The following is a 10,580-nucleotide window of genomic DNA, read 5'->3' on the forward strand; positions in this document are numbered from 1 at the left end:
TATATTGATCTCCTTCTGCACTGGAATCCTATGGTTAAACATCTGCAAGGCAATTAATAGCCTACAGTACAAATTCATTACAGATTTATCAATAGGTACTGAGTTTTAGACTGAGGTAAAAAAATTGTATAATCTGCTTACTTTGGAGTAAAAAAAGAGATGCAAATTCACACAGCTAAAATACATGTAATGTCATGAATGAAGTGCTCCCTGGTGTTGGCAAGGTCTAAAAGGTAGATCCATTTCCAGCCACATGGTTCCCAGTTTGGGACAGACGTGGCTAAATCTTTCAGGAAAATAGCTGGAATTTCCCTCAAAAACCAGATTTTTAAATAGTTAAAAATTTGGGAAAGACAGTAGCAAAGTCTGGTGTTGCTGACCCTGATCCCTTCCCTGGCCTTCAGCTGGGGATGAGTTTTGCAGGTTTTTCCCTGGCTGTGCTCCCTCCTGGAGGCAGGGTGAGCAAAGTGATTCCCATATCAGCTAATTAATTGGTGCAATCTGTTAATGAGGTTTATAATGTACTTTGTGGGCCATCTGGACAAAAGATGATTTTGAGGATGGCTGCGACGTGTCCCTGCCTTTTATTAACTGTAATGGCTAAATATGGACTAATTAGGGGGGACACACAAACCAGTTAGAAAGAGCTGGGGCTCTCACTGGTGGATTTATCATCAATGAGTAGGAACTGCAGCTAATAGGGAAATCTGTTTCTGAGCAGGATGGGGGGATTAATCCATGCTGAGCAGTGTGGCAGAGCAGACCCTGAGCTAGGCCAAAGGCAAAGCTCAGGAGGGATGCTGGAATGCAGGGTGGCAGCAGGACTGCTCCACCTGCCTTCAGGCACAGCAGATGCTTCACAATCCTCCCCCCAGCAGCTTCTCAGGATACCCCTGCCAAAATCTGGCCTATACTTCATTGTTGTGGTTGGTAATCCAAAGGCACAGGGCAGGCAGTTGTTTTGAGCATTGCAATGCAATAATACATAATCACCAGGTGCCTGGGATGTTATTTCAATGTAGAAAACAAATATTACAGCATGGTGGTGCAAAAAAAAAAAACAAAAACACAAAAAGAGAGAAGATTGAGAACCAGGAAAACCCAGAGAAATGTCTCCTCTGTGGCCCCTGCCCTTGTCTCAGCCCCCAAATAATGTGATGTTCATCTCATCCCCGTTTGTCAGAGCTCATTTCCCTTGCAAGGAAATAAAAAGTGCTCAGCTCTAACATATGCAGCAGGGAGATACGTGAGTGTCTGGAAGGGAATCAGCTCAGTCAATCATGTGCAATGTAAACCCTTTGTGGAAACACCCTGGATCCACTTTGCAAAATGACTCCAATAAATGACAAAACAATATGCATGCCCTCCTAAGGAAATAAGAGATTCAACAAAGACCTAGAGCTTATAATCACTGCTGCCTTGGGGTAGGAATAATTCACAGTAAAAGACACCTGCCTGATGTGTTGTTTAGCAGTCTTGCAGGTTTTCTCTTTTCCCCTTCCTAGCCAATGCTCTAAATTGGTTTGTAGCCAGAATAATGTGAATAAACCTGGCCCCCATCTACTTACATCCTCTTCCACTTACCAGTGAGTAGATCTGCATCCATAGTCCATTGGAGCAGAAATGGCTGCAGAATGATCATCACCCAAATTAACAACTAATTATTGCCTCTACAGCCAACAAGGCTGCCTCCAAAACCCTCTGAGCTGAGCAACCCACTATCCACCAGAAGACACCCCTGTTCAGTACTTATATTTAAAAGTTGTTCATTGTGGGGATTTTTATGTCAATACATTCACCTGCAGAGGAAAAGGCTCTGCAGTCAGATTGGGTGTGGGAACTGGTATTGGTCAGCAATAAGAACATTGACCAGCCTGATCCATGGTCCTGAAGCCTTTGGATCAGTGAGATTCCTGCTTCTGGGGGCTCATTCCCTCCAGGAATGTCAGATGTATGATAAACCAGCACTTGCAAGGACTAAAAGCAACCAGAAGTGTTTCTGCACCCCTCAGGCTCTGCCTTTGCCTGCCCTCCTTCCCCAGTCATTCCCAGTCTCCACCACGCACACTTTTGTTCAGCCCATGAATGATGAGCTGCAAATACAAGTTGCCTTACCCCACAGCTCTAATGCCTATTTTTATACCTCTAATTCTCACCAGGCTTCCTCTTAAAGCAATAGGGATGCTTAATAGAGGGCTTGATAATTCTTCCAGGGGTCGAGCGATTCGAAACGAGCACCCCTCCCTGTGAAAGCAGCACTTCCAGCTCATCACTGCCTCTTCCCACTGTGCTGAGGATGGATGGGGTTTTATTTATAGGCAAGGCACAGAGCTGAAGGCCCAGGATGAGAGCTGCCAGCTCCAGAGACTGAAATAATATCTGTGATTGACCTAAATGTCGAAGGCAACCACTGACAGCCTAAACACAGCACAGGAGCAGAGCCTTTAATGAATAAACGGAAGGAAATTTATACCCAAGGCTGCAAGAGAAGTCCTTGGGAAATAAATCCCCTCAGCCTTTCAGCAGCAATTGCTGGAGGTAGATGACCAGATCTCATCCTGCTGTTACACCGACCTCCCTGAGCACAGCACAGCCTCTAGTCCAAAGCCTCTGACCTGACAAATTGCAAACACCAGAGGAGATCCTCAACTGGCATTTTAGTTCTTAAATTTTGCAAGAGCTGGCGTGTGCTCAGAAATATCCTGGGGCACAGCAGTGGCAGGCTGTGACCCTGCAGGGTGGCACCAGCAGCTGGGCACAGCACAGTGGGGAGTGCCATCAGCCAGGAGAGTCCTCAGCTCAGCAAACGGCCTCTGGTGAGTGATGGGTGACGCCTGAGCATCTGATGCCTCAAAATCCTCAAATCTCAAAAGGTGAGAGCCAAACACTGCTGGAGAAATTTTTCTGGAGGCATTTTAGCCCCCAGCAATGCAGATCTGGGGATGTCTGAGACTTTCTAGACTCACAGGACAACCTTGGAGGTCATTTATTTCCCACAACCCATCCTCATCCCGAGAATCCTTCCCCACCCTTGGCAAAAAGCAGCACAACCCCTGACACCCCCAAGCAGATCAGCCAGAGAGCTTTGCTGAACTTGTGAGGTGGAAAGGACCCTGGGGCTGAACAGGGACCCCCAGACTAAAATATAACCTTGGCTAAGGCCTGATGCAGCATTCTGGGCACAGAGAGCTGTAGGAAATACAAATCCTGCTCAGAGCACACAGAAACGTGGCAGCTCTCATTGTGCTACCAGATGGAGCTGGTAGGTGTCACTAGCAATAAGTACAACTGCAGAAAGAAGAGCAGGAATGTTCAGTTCAGATTTCCCTATCAAGCCTTCACTGCTGGGTCGGGGTGTGCATTTTTGGCACAGCACAATACTGGGAAACTACAGATATTGCACTAGCCAGTTTGGGCTCATGACTGGGTGACAGCCAGAGCACTCTGGTGTCTTTTGTCCCCCAGTGAAGTTACTGTCCACAAATGGCATTTGCTTGTTGTTGAGAGCACAATAAACAGTAAAGGACAGTGGAAATGGGTTCTGGTCACCCAGGATAAGCAGATGTAACAGTTTGCTTGAGAACTTTGCAGCAAAATGTGAGCAGCTGCTGACAGAGTAGCTGAGGCAGACACACTTATCGAGCCCAACCTGAGCTCAGAGGGGTTGGCCCATGGCCTGATAGTCACTTCCAGCTGGTTTTTGTCCACCCCACAGCTACAAAGAGGGTTCTGCCTCCACTGTCACAGCTGACCCCTTCTTTCTATCCATACCGGCAACCTGCTCTGGCTGAAAATTCTCATCTGATCTCCTTTTCTACTCCAAAAATGTTAATTTCCTGTTGGTTCAGTCAATAGCATCACAGAATCACAGATTACTCTGAGCTGGAAGGGACCCAGAAGGATCATTGAGTCCAGCTCTTAAATGAATGGCAGTTCCCTGCTCTGTCCCATAATTGCTACTGCCAGTGATGAGGAGGGGCAGGAACAAGGGTGCGTTTGTCCTTTTTTTTTTTTCCCATTTTTCCCCCCTATGCCATTTCACAAGCTTGGACTTCTGAAGCCTGTGCTCTGAGCTGTGATTATTGCACACAACTTCCCCCTCAACCGCTCTGACAAGTAATAGAATTATCCTCCTTCCCCAGCTCATCGGCCAGGAGCTCTCCGGCTTTAATGCCGCGATAAATTTTTACTCCATGGAAGGAGAAGGGCAAGAAAGGGGGAGACAGAGCAGTAAAGCCACAAACAGGGAGCTGATAAATGCTAATGAATTTATAGGGATTACAGCAATCCTTCAGCCAAAGCCAGAGACCCACATAGCTATACAGACCCATGTGATCTGCCTGCAAGAAATCACCCACAAGACAGGCAGTTCACCCTTCTGCTGTAATTAATTATGGTTGGGAGCAACAGCAAGAACACAGGGTAAATATTTTACTCGGTTGCAGGTGGACAGATGTGCTGGGATCCCAATGAGATGTGATCCCAACACGTTGTGACCCCGATGAGCTGTGACCTCACTGTGCTGTGATCCCCACCAGCTTGAAACCAGGGTAGCAACCCAGGCCAGGCTGAGCCATGTAGCCCAGGGATGCTTCTGAGGGGTAGCAGGGGCTGGGAGAGGGAATGCTGATGGTAGGAGGCTCCCGGTGATGATGGTCAGGAATAGGAATTGAATTTATGGGATGAAGCTGGTCCTGCTCCGCAGACAACAGCATTTTGCTTTTGAGAGGATGCAGGCAAAAAAGGCTGCGGCTCTGCCTCCTGCTCGCTCGGATTTGTGCAGCAGATGGAGCTCGCTCCGCTGGTATGAACAATTCCTCACATTTTCTCACCTGGAGCTGGGATTTGCCTGCCCTGAGGCTGTGGGTGCCCTGCACCCTGACGAGCTCACCCACAGCTGAGGCAGCTGTGCAGCATCTGCTACATCTTCTCGATTTGGGTAAATCCAGGCCATCTCCGTTTTTACCATGTTTCTTGCAAGGTGGTTGTGCTGCCAATTAAAATCAGAGAGTCTCTGCCCCACTGAGCAGCCCAAGGGCTAGACCTCAAGGAGATTTGGCTACTAAAATTACCAAAATACCTGGCCGAAATGACAAGCTTGAGTTCAGCAAGTTAAAAGCTGAGCTCCGAAGGGTCCCACAGAGGTGTCCCAGCTGACAGAGGCTCTCTGGTGCTCTGCTCGCCTCTCAAGGACAGGAAAGCTGTGGCCATGAGTGATGGATGTGGCAGTGCTGGAGAAACCCTGGCCTTCTCTCTTGGCCATGATCTCACTTCACCAGCACTGGGGTTTTGAATCTAATCACTTTTTTGTGTGTCAGGTCATCACAAGATGCCTTGAAGTTAAAGGGTAAGTGAATCTTTTATTTTGTCTTTCAGTACATTGAAAGGCTTTTTTTTGCTTTTTATTTTCACACATTTGCAATAACTTCAAGGCACAAGAAGCAGAAACTTTTATTTTTTTCTCTTCAGCTGTGCTGGTTTTGTCTGGGATGGAATTAATATTTTTCCAAGCAGTTGGGATGGTTCTCTGTTGTGCATTTGTGACCAGAACTGGAGGGATACGGGGATGCTGGAGCTATTGCTGAGCAGGGCTTACACAGGACAAGGACTTTTCTGCTTCTCACACCTCTTTGTGAGGAGGCTGAGGGAGCACAAAGAGCTGGGAGGGGACACAGCCAGGACAGCTGACCACAGTGACCACAGGGATAACCCAGACCGTGTGATGTTGTGCTCAGCAATAAAAGCTGTGTGAAGAAGGAGGAAAGGGGATGTTTGGAGTGGTGGAGTTTGTCTTCCCAAGTCACTTCTACATATGAAGGAGCCCAGCTGTCCTGGGGGTGTCTCAGCACCTGCCTGCCCATGGGAAGTAGCAAATTAATTCCTTATTTTTCTTCACCTGCGCACAGAGCTTTTGCTATTAAACTGTCTTTATCTCAACCCATGAGTTTTCTTACTTTTACCCTTTCAATTCTCTCTCTCCCCCATCCCACTGGGTAGGGAGTGAGCAAGTGGCTGTGTGGGGCTGGGGTTAACCCACATTACCTCACATCCTTCAGAAAAAAACCCTCCATTCACACTATTTTTAGTGTTCCTGAGCACACAGCTGAGTTTCTCCCACCCCTACCTGCACTCAAACGCCTGCATCCAGAATTCCAGGTTCCTCCAGGCGCAGGCATGGTTTCATGGCAGTCCCTGGAAGCCACGGTAGATGGCACTCCGGATATGACATTCCAGGCTTAAAACTTCGCCCCTGAAGTTAAACTAAAAATTAAAAACCTGGAAAAGTTCAGGAGAGCTTTAAGCCTCTTAATTTAAATACAGATGCTGAACGTCTGGAAGAAATTCCTGACACTGGAAGCTGCTTTTCCCACCTTGTTCAATAAGAAAGGTGCCATCCCTGAGTTATCAGCACAGGTTGAGTGTGGGATCCCTGAAGCAGCAGGTAACCAAACAGAGAGATTTAGGGGGAGGCAGGTGGAGAAAAGGGCATGGCTGATTTCATTATCACTAATAATAAGGAATCCTTCTCTCAAAAAAATCCTCACCATGGAAAGGACCTGGTATAAAGCTCGGTGGAGAAATGGCATTTTCTGGTGGTTTTCAGTGGTTGCTTTGGAGAGGTGCCACATCCCTGACCCATTTTTTTGGCTGGATGCAGGAGTCTTCTGGGCACCACAGCACTACACAGCCACTGAGGAAATGTTCTGTCCCACTGTGGAAATGCAGTAGGAGGCACTGCTGGGGATAGAGGCTTGACAAAAAGTAGGCAAATTATGTCTAATTGATTCTTAAATCCTGCTGAGTAGCTGGGTGGATCATATGAGTGTAGAGAGTCATCTCAGGTACTGAAACAGCAGGAGATTCACTTCAGTCAGGGTGTGGCTGGTGTGGCTGTTGACTCCAGCAAGAAACTTCCCATTGAAAGTGCTTCTCCAGATATCCTAACTTTTACTTAATTTCCACTTTTTTTTTTTTTCCAGGAAGGGCAGTGATCTTCATGCATTTCCTACAGATCACAAGACCCAGTCCTGTATTTTTGGGACACAAGAGTTATAACTACTTATAGATATTCCTTAAAATGTGACACTTTTTAAAGCAAATAATCTTTTTTAAAATAAAACAAAAGGCAACATTTTTTTAGTCTGTTACTGAACTCTTTCATCTCAAGGGGAAAAAAAAATACTACTATCTTTGTACCATATTGATTTATTTCTCCATATTTATTTAGACTTTATCATGCTTGCTGTAACTATAAAATGATAAATACATCAGGCAAAAGGCATAGAATAATCTGATACTAAAATAAGGTCCTCTGAAGGTGAATTTTTTCCCCAGGTAAAGTCCTCCAGGAAGCAGGGCAGGGAAAATTCTCTTTGACTCAGAAGGCTGCTCCCTTGTTCCCTATTCAGGCTGCATTTTAGGGAACATTTTCAGCAATGTCTGGTCTGAGATAGCTTTGAGATTAGAGGCACCCAAATTCTGCTGAAAAGCCATGAGAAAAAAAAACCCCATGGGAATAATTTCTTTGTGGATAAACAATCGCCTGGTTTGAGCAGCTTTCCTTGGGCTCCAGCAGAAGAGGAAAGATGCTGAAAAACCACAGAATCTACATGTTCACACCTTTCCTAGCATTGGTGTCTTCAATGCCTCAACCAGCTGAGACCTTTGTGTGCAAGGTTTCCATGGAGTTGTCCAGAAGAACATTCACTGATGCCTTTTTGTGGGACACACTGAGAAAAAACTCCATATTTCTGCATCCCCATCTGAAACACGAGCAGCTAAGTCACAGGGAGAACACAGCAGCAACCTTGCTGCAAAGTTTATGTGCAACCTTCAGGTCTGTGCATGCCTTAGCAGGTCTGAGGGAGGCTGGATTATAAATGTCTGCTCCTCACACACCTCTCTGTGCTTGTCAGTGGCAAAGGCAGGAACAGGACATTTTATATTCTGCAGGTTATGTCCCACTTCAGCGAGCCAGGTGCGAGAAACCTGATATTAAGTAAGCTGGGGAACTTGTGTTTCTTTCCTAATGGGATTCTGGCTGTCATTAATCCTTTACTGAGATGTGTGTTTCCAGAAGAAGGCATGTGCAATCAGCAAGACTGATGTGCTGGTTTTTGGATGAACTATGTTCAGTTGCCATGGTGTGGAAGGCCCTGCTGGGTTAATTCACTGTGCAGAGCCAGAGTGAGGAGACATCCCCAGCCAGAGGCAGAATTCCCTCATCTTCCTCTGGGGATGGAGGCACAGGCAGATAAGGTGACTGGCCAAAAACTGTGTGCTGCAGCAGGCTCTTCAGTAGCACTGCATGGTGATGTCCCACTGTCTGATTCATTTCTGATATGGAGGTTTTAGAAAATTAAGATCCCCAGAGGGAAGAAGTGAATATTATTGGGTATTTTACCCCACAGTGAAATTCTTCCTGTGCTTCAGGGTGGGGGTGACAAGGACAAGAAGAGCCAGGCAATGTGTGAAGGGAGATGGGACTGTGGCTCATTGCTGAGCTGTATCCCATTGTCCCAGGAGGAGCCAAGCAGGATTTGGCACCCATGCATGGCCTGGCACAAACCCACCAGGTTCCCTCTCTGTACCTGCACTGCACCCTACACCTTTGTCCCTCTCCTGCCATGTGGCTCAGCCTCATCTCTGTCGAGCAGTTCAGCTCAGCAAGCTGGAGTGAAGGATGCTGACAGAAAGCAGAGGGAGAAGGGGTGTCCTGCCTCTCCCAGCAGTCACTCAGGTGGTCTCCTCCAGGCTGCATTCATGTAGGATCCCAAATCTCACACTTGGCCATGGTGGTGAGCCTGCTGCCACAGGCAAGCTCAGAGGGGAGGCAGGTTGCTTTCGATCTTGCCTCCTATTTTCTTTCTGAGCCTTGATTTACTGACAAAATGCTGTGGTTGTTTTTGGAGGAAAAAGGGTCATTTTGCTGAAGACAAAAATGTCCACAGGGATGCAAGCTCTCCAAGACCAGCCTGGCTGGAGAAGAGGGCTTCCACCTGAGTGGGAGGAGGGGAATAACTGGGTTGGGATCTGCCTGGGAGCACAGGGCACTTTGTCAGGTGGCAGCAAGAACTGGAGATGGTTCTGGGTGCTGCTCAGTGGGTGTCTCTGCTTTTTCCCCTGTACAAAACTGTGGAGTCTTGGAGAATGCAGGTATCTTACACAGAAAGATTTGCAGTGGCAGAAATCTACTTCACATCCCTTTTGTACACATCAGCCTTCTCACAGGGGTTGTTAAGACCTCCCAAAAGCTTCCACAGCGGAATAGCTGCTGAAAAAGCATTGATATCCAGGAGGGTGACATTTGCACTGAGATGTGCTTTCCTCTTCATTGTGTACCAGAGCAGAGAATAACTAAATCAAACCCACAGCAAAATCCCCAGTCCCAGGTACACCTTGATCAAGGGGAATTTAAGGGCTTGCTGCACTTTAAACAAGACCTAAATAAATATACCTGTATATCCCACGTAAATGTCCTGAATACAAACCCAATAATTTGCTGAAATTCTCCTCCAGCCCTCTCGTGTCTCAGCCACCCCATGAGCAAATATTTAACAAGTCCGGGAAAAAAAAAAAAAGACAAGAAAAATTAATAGTATTGAAAAAACATCTTTAAGTACTTAAAGAGCAGCTTACAATCAATTAAAGACCTCATAAACACGAGAACATAAACAACATCAAAAATTTTCTGCATATTATAAAATGATTTGCCATAGAGTGGCTTGCGTGAAGAGATTAGATATGCTTTGCAGCATAAAACATTATTCTGTTAAAGGCATTATGTTACAGCAAATACACCACGCTAATTGTATTAGAGGAAGTTCAGGTGAAGCATAATTCCTGGATTAGAAAGCTGAAGACATAGGTTAAACAGTATGTGTTGGTCAGGCTGCTTGAAATTTGATGGCAGGTCTGAAATGGGATTTTTTTTTTTACATTGATTGAATTACTGATATCTTTTTGGTAGTCTCTAAAATTTGGTTTTTTAAGGGTACTAAAATTTTGAGCCAATATAATGGAATATATTCTGTATATGAAAGCAGAAAAAATATATTTTGTTCTTATTTCAGCTATTTAAACAATCCTACTAATTACAGAGTTGGAAACAATTCCTAACATTGCTGTTATTCGAAAAACATTTTCCCACTGGCAAACACTTTTAATCTACTAAATTATTTCTCAGATCTGAAAATAATTAGCACTTTCTACAGGGTTCTTAAGTGGAATACAAACACTACAACCACGCAGAACACATTTTTGGCCAGCAATGGATATGATCCACAGCTCAATGCCAGGGCTGGGCAATGCAGCATCGGTGTCAGTGAATTTTTCAAGCAGTGTTGTGTGGCATTTCACACATGTGCAGAGCAGGTGTTTGCATGTGCTGGCACTCACCCTTAGTGCTGCTAGATGAGCAAGCCTTAGCAAACTACTTTTTAAATAAAACCTCATCTTGATCTGCTCACCTGTGGCCAAACTTTGTCTCAAACTTTCTCAGATGGGAAAGGAATAAAAATCTACAGGGTGAAATAATTTCTTTTTTAAGTTATGCACACTGACTATAGGAGCTGTGGGAT

At 45.7% G+C, this 10,580-nt stretch overlaps 1 long non-coding RNA gene across 2 annotated transcripts; it reads left to right on the forward strand.

Moving 5' to 3' along the window:
• Positions 1 to 1,117: 1,117 nt before the first annotated feature.
• Positions 1,118 to 10,005, forward strand: LOC146433755 (uncharacterized). 2 transcript variants are annotated; one of them, XR_014853708.1, is made up of 4 exons: positions 1,118 to 5,347; positions 6,322 to 6,442; positions 6,659 to 6,762; positions 6,981 to 10,005. It is a non-coding gene; the product is annotated as an uncharacterized LOC146433755 (long non-coding RNA). The 2 variants fall into 2 exon arrangements; XR_014853707.1 differs by having other exon boundaries at positions 6,322 to 6,762.
• Positions 10,006 to 10,580: the final 575 nt, after the last annotated feature.

This window comes from Lichenostomus cassidix, chromosome 8 (genome assembly GCF_008360975.1).
Source record: "Lichenostomus cassidix isolate B80296 chromosome 8, HeHo_3.0, whole genome shotgun sequence".
NCBI classification, from domain to species: domain Eukaryota; kingdom Metazoa; phylum Chordata; class Aves; order Passeriformes; family Meliphagidae; genus Lichenostomus; species Lichenostomus cassidix.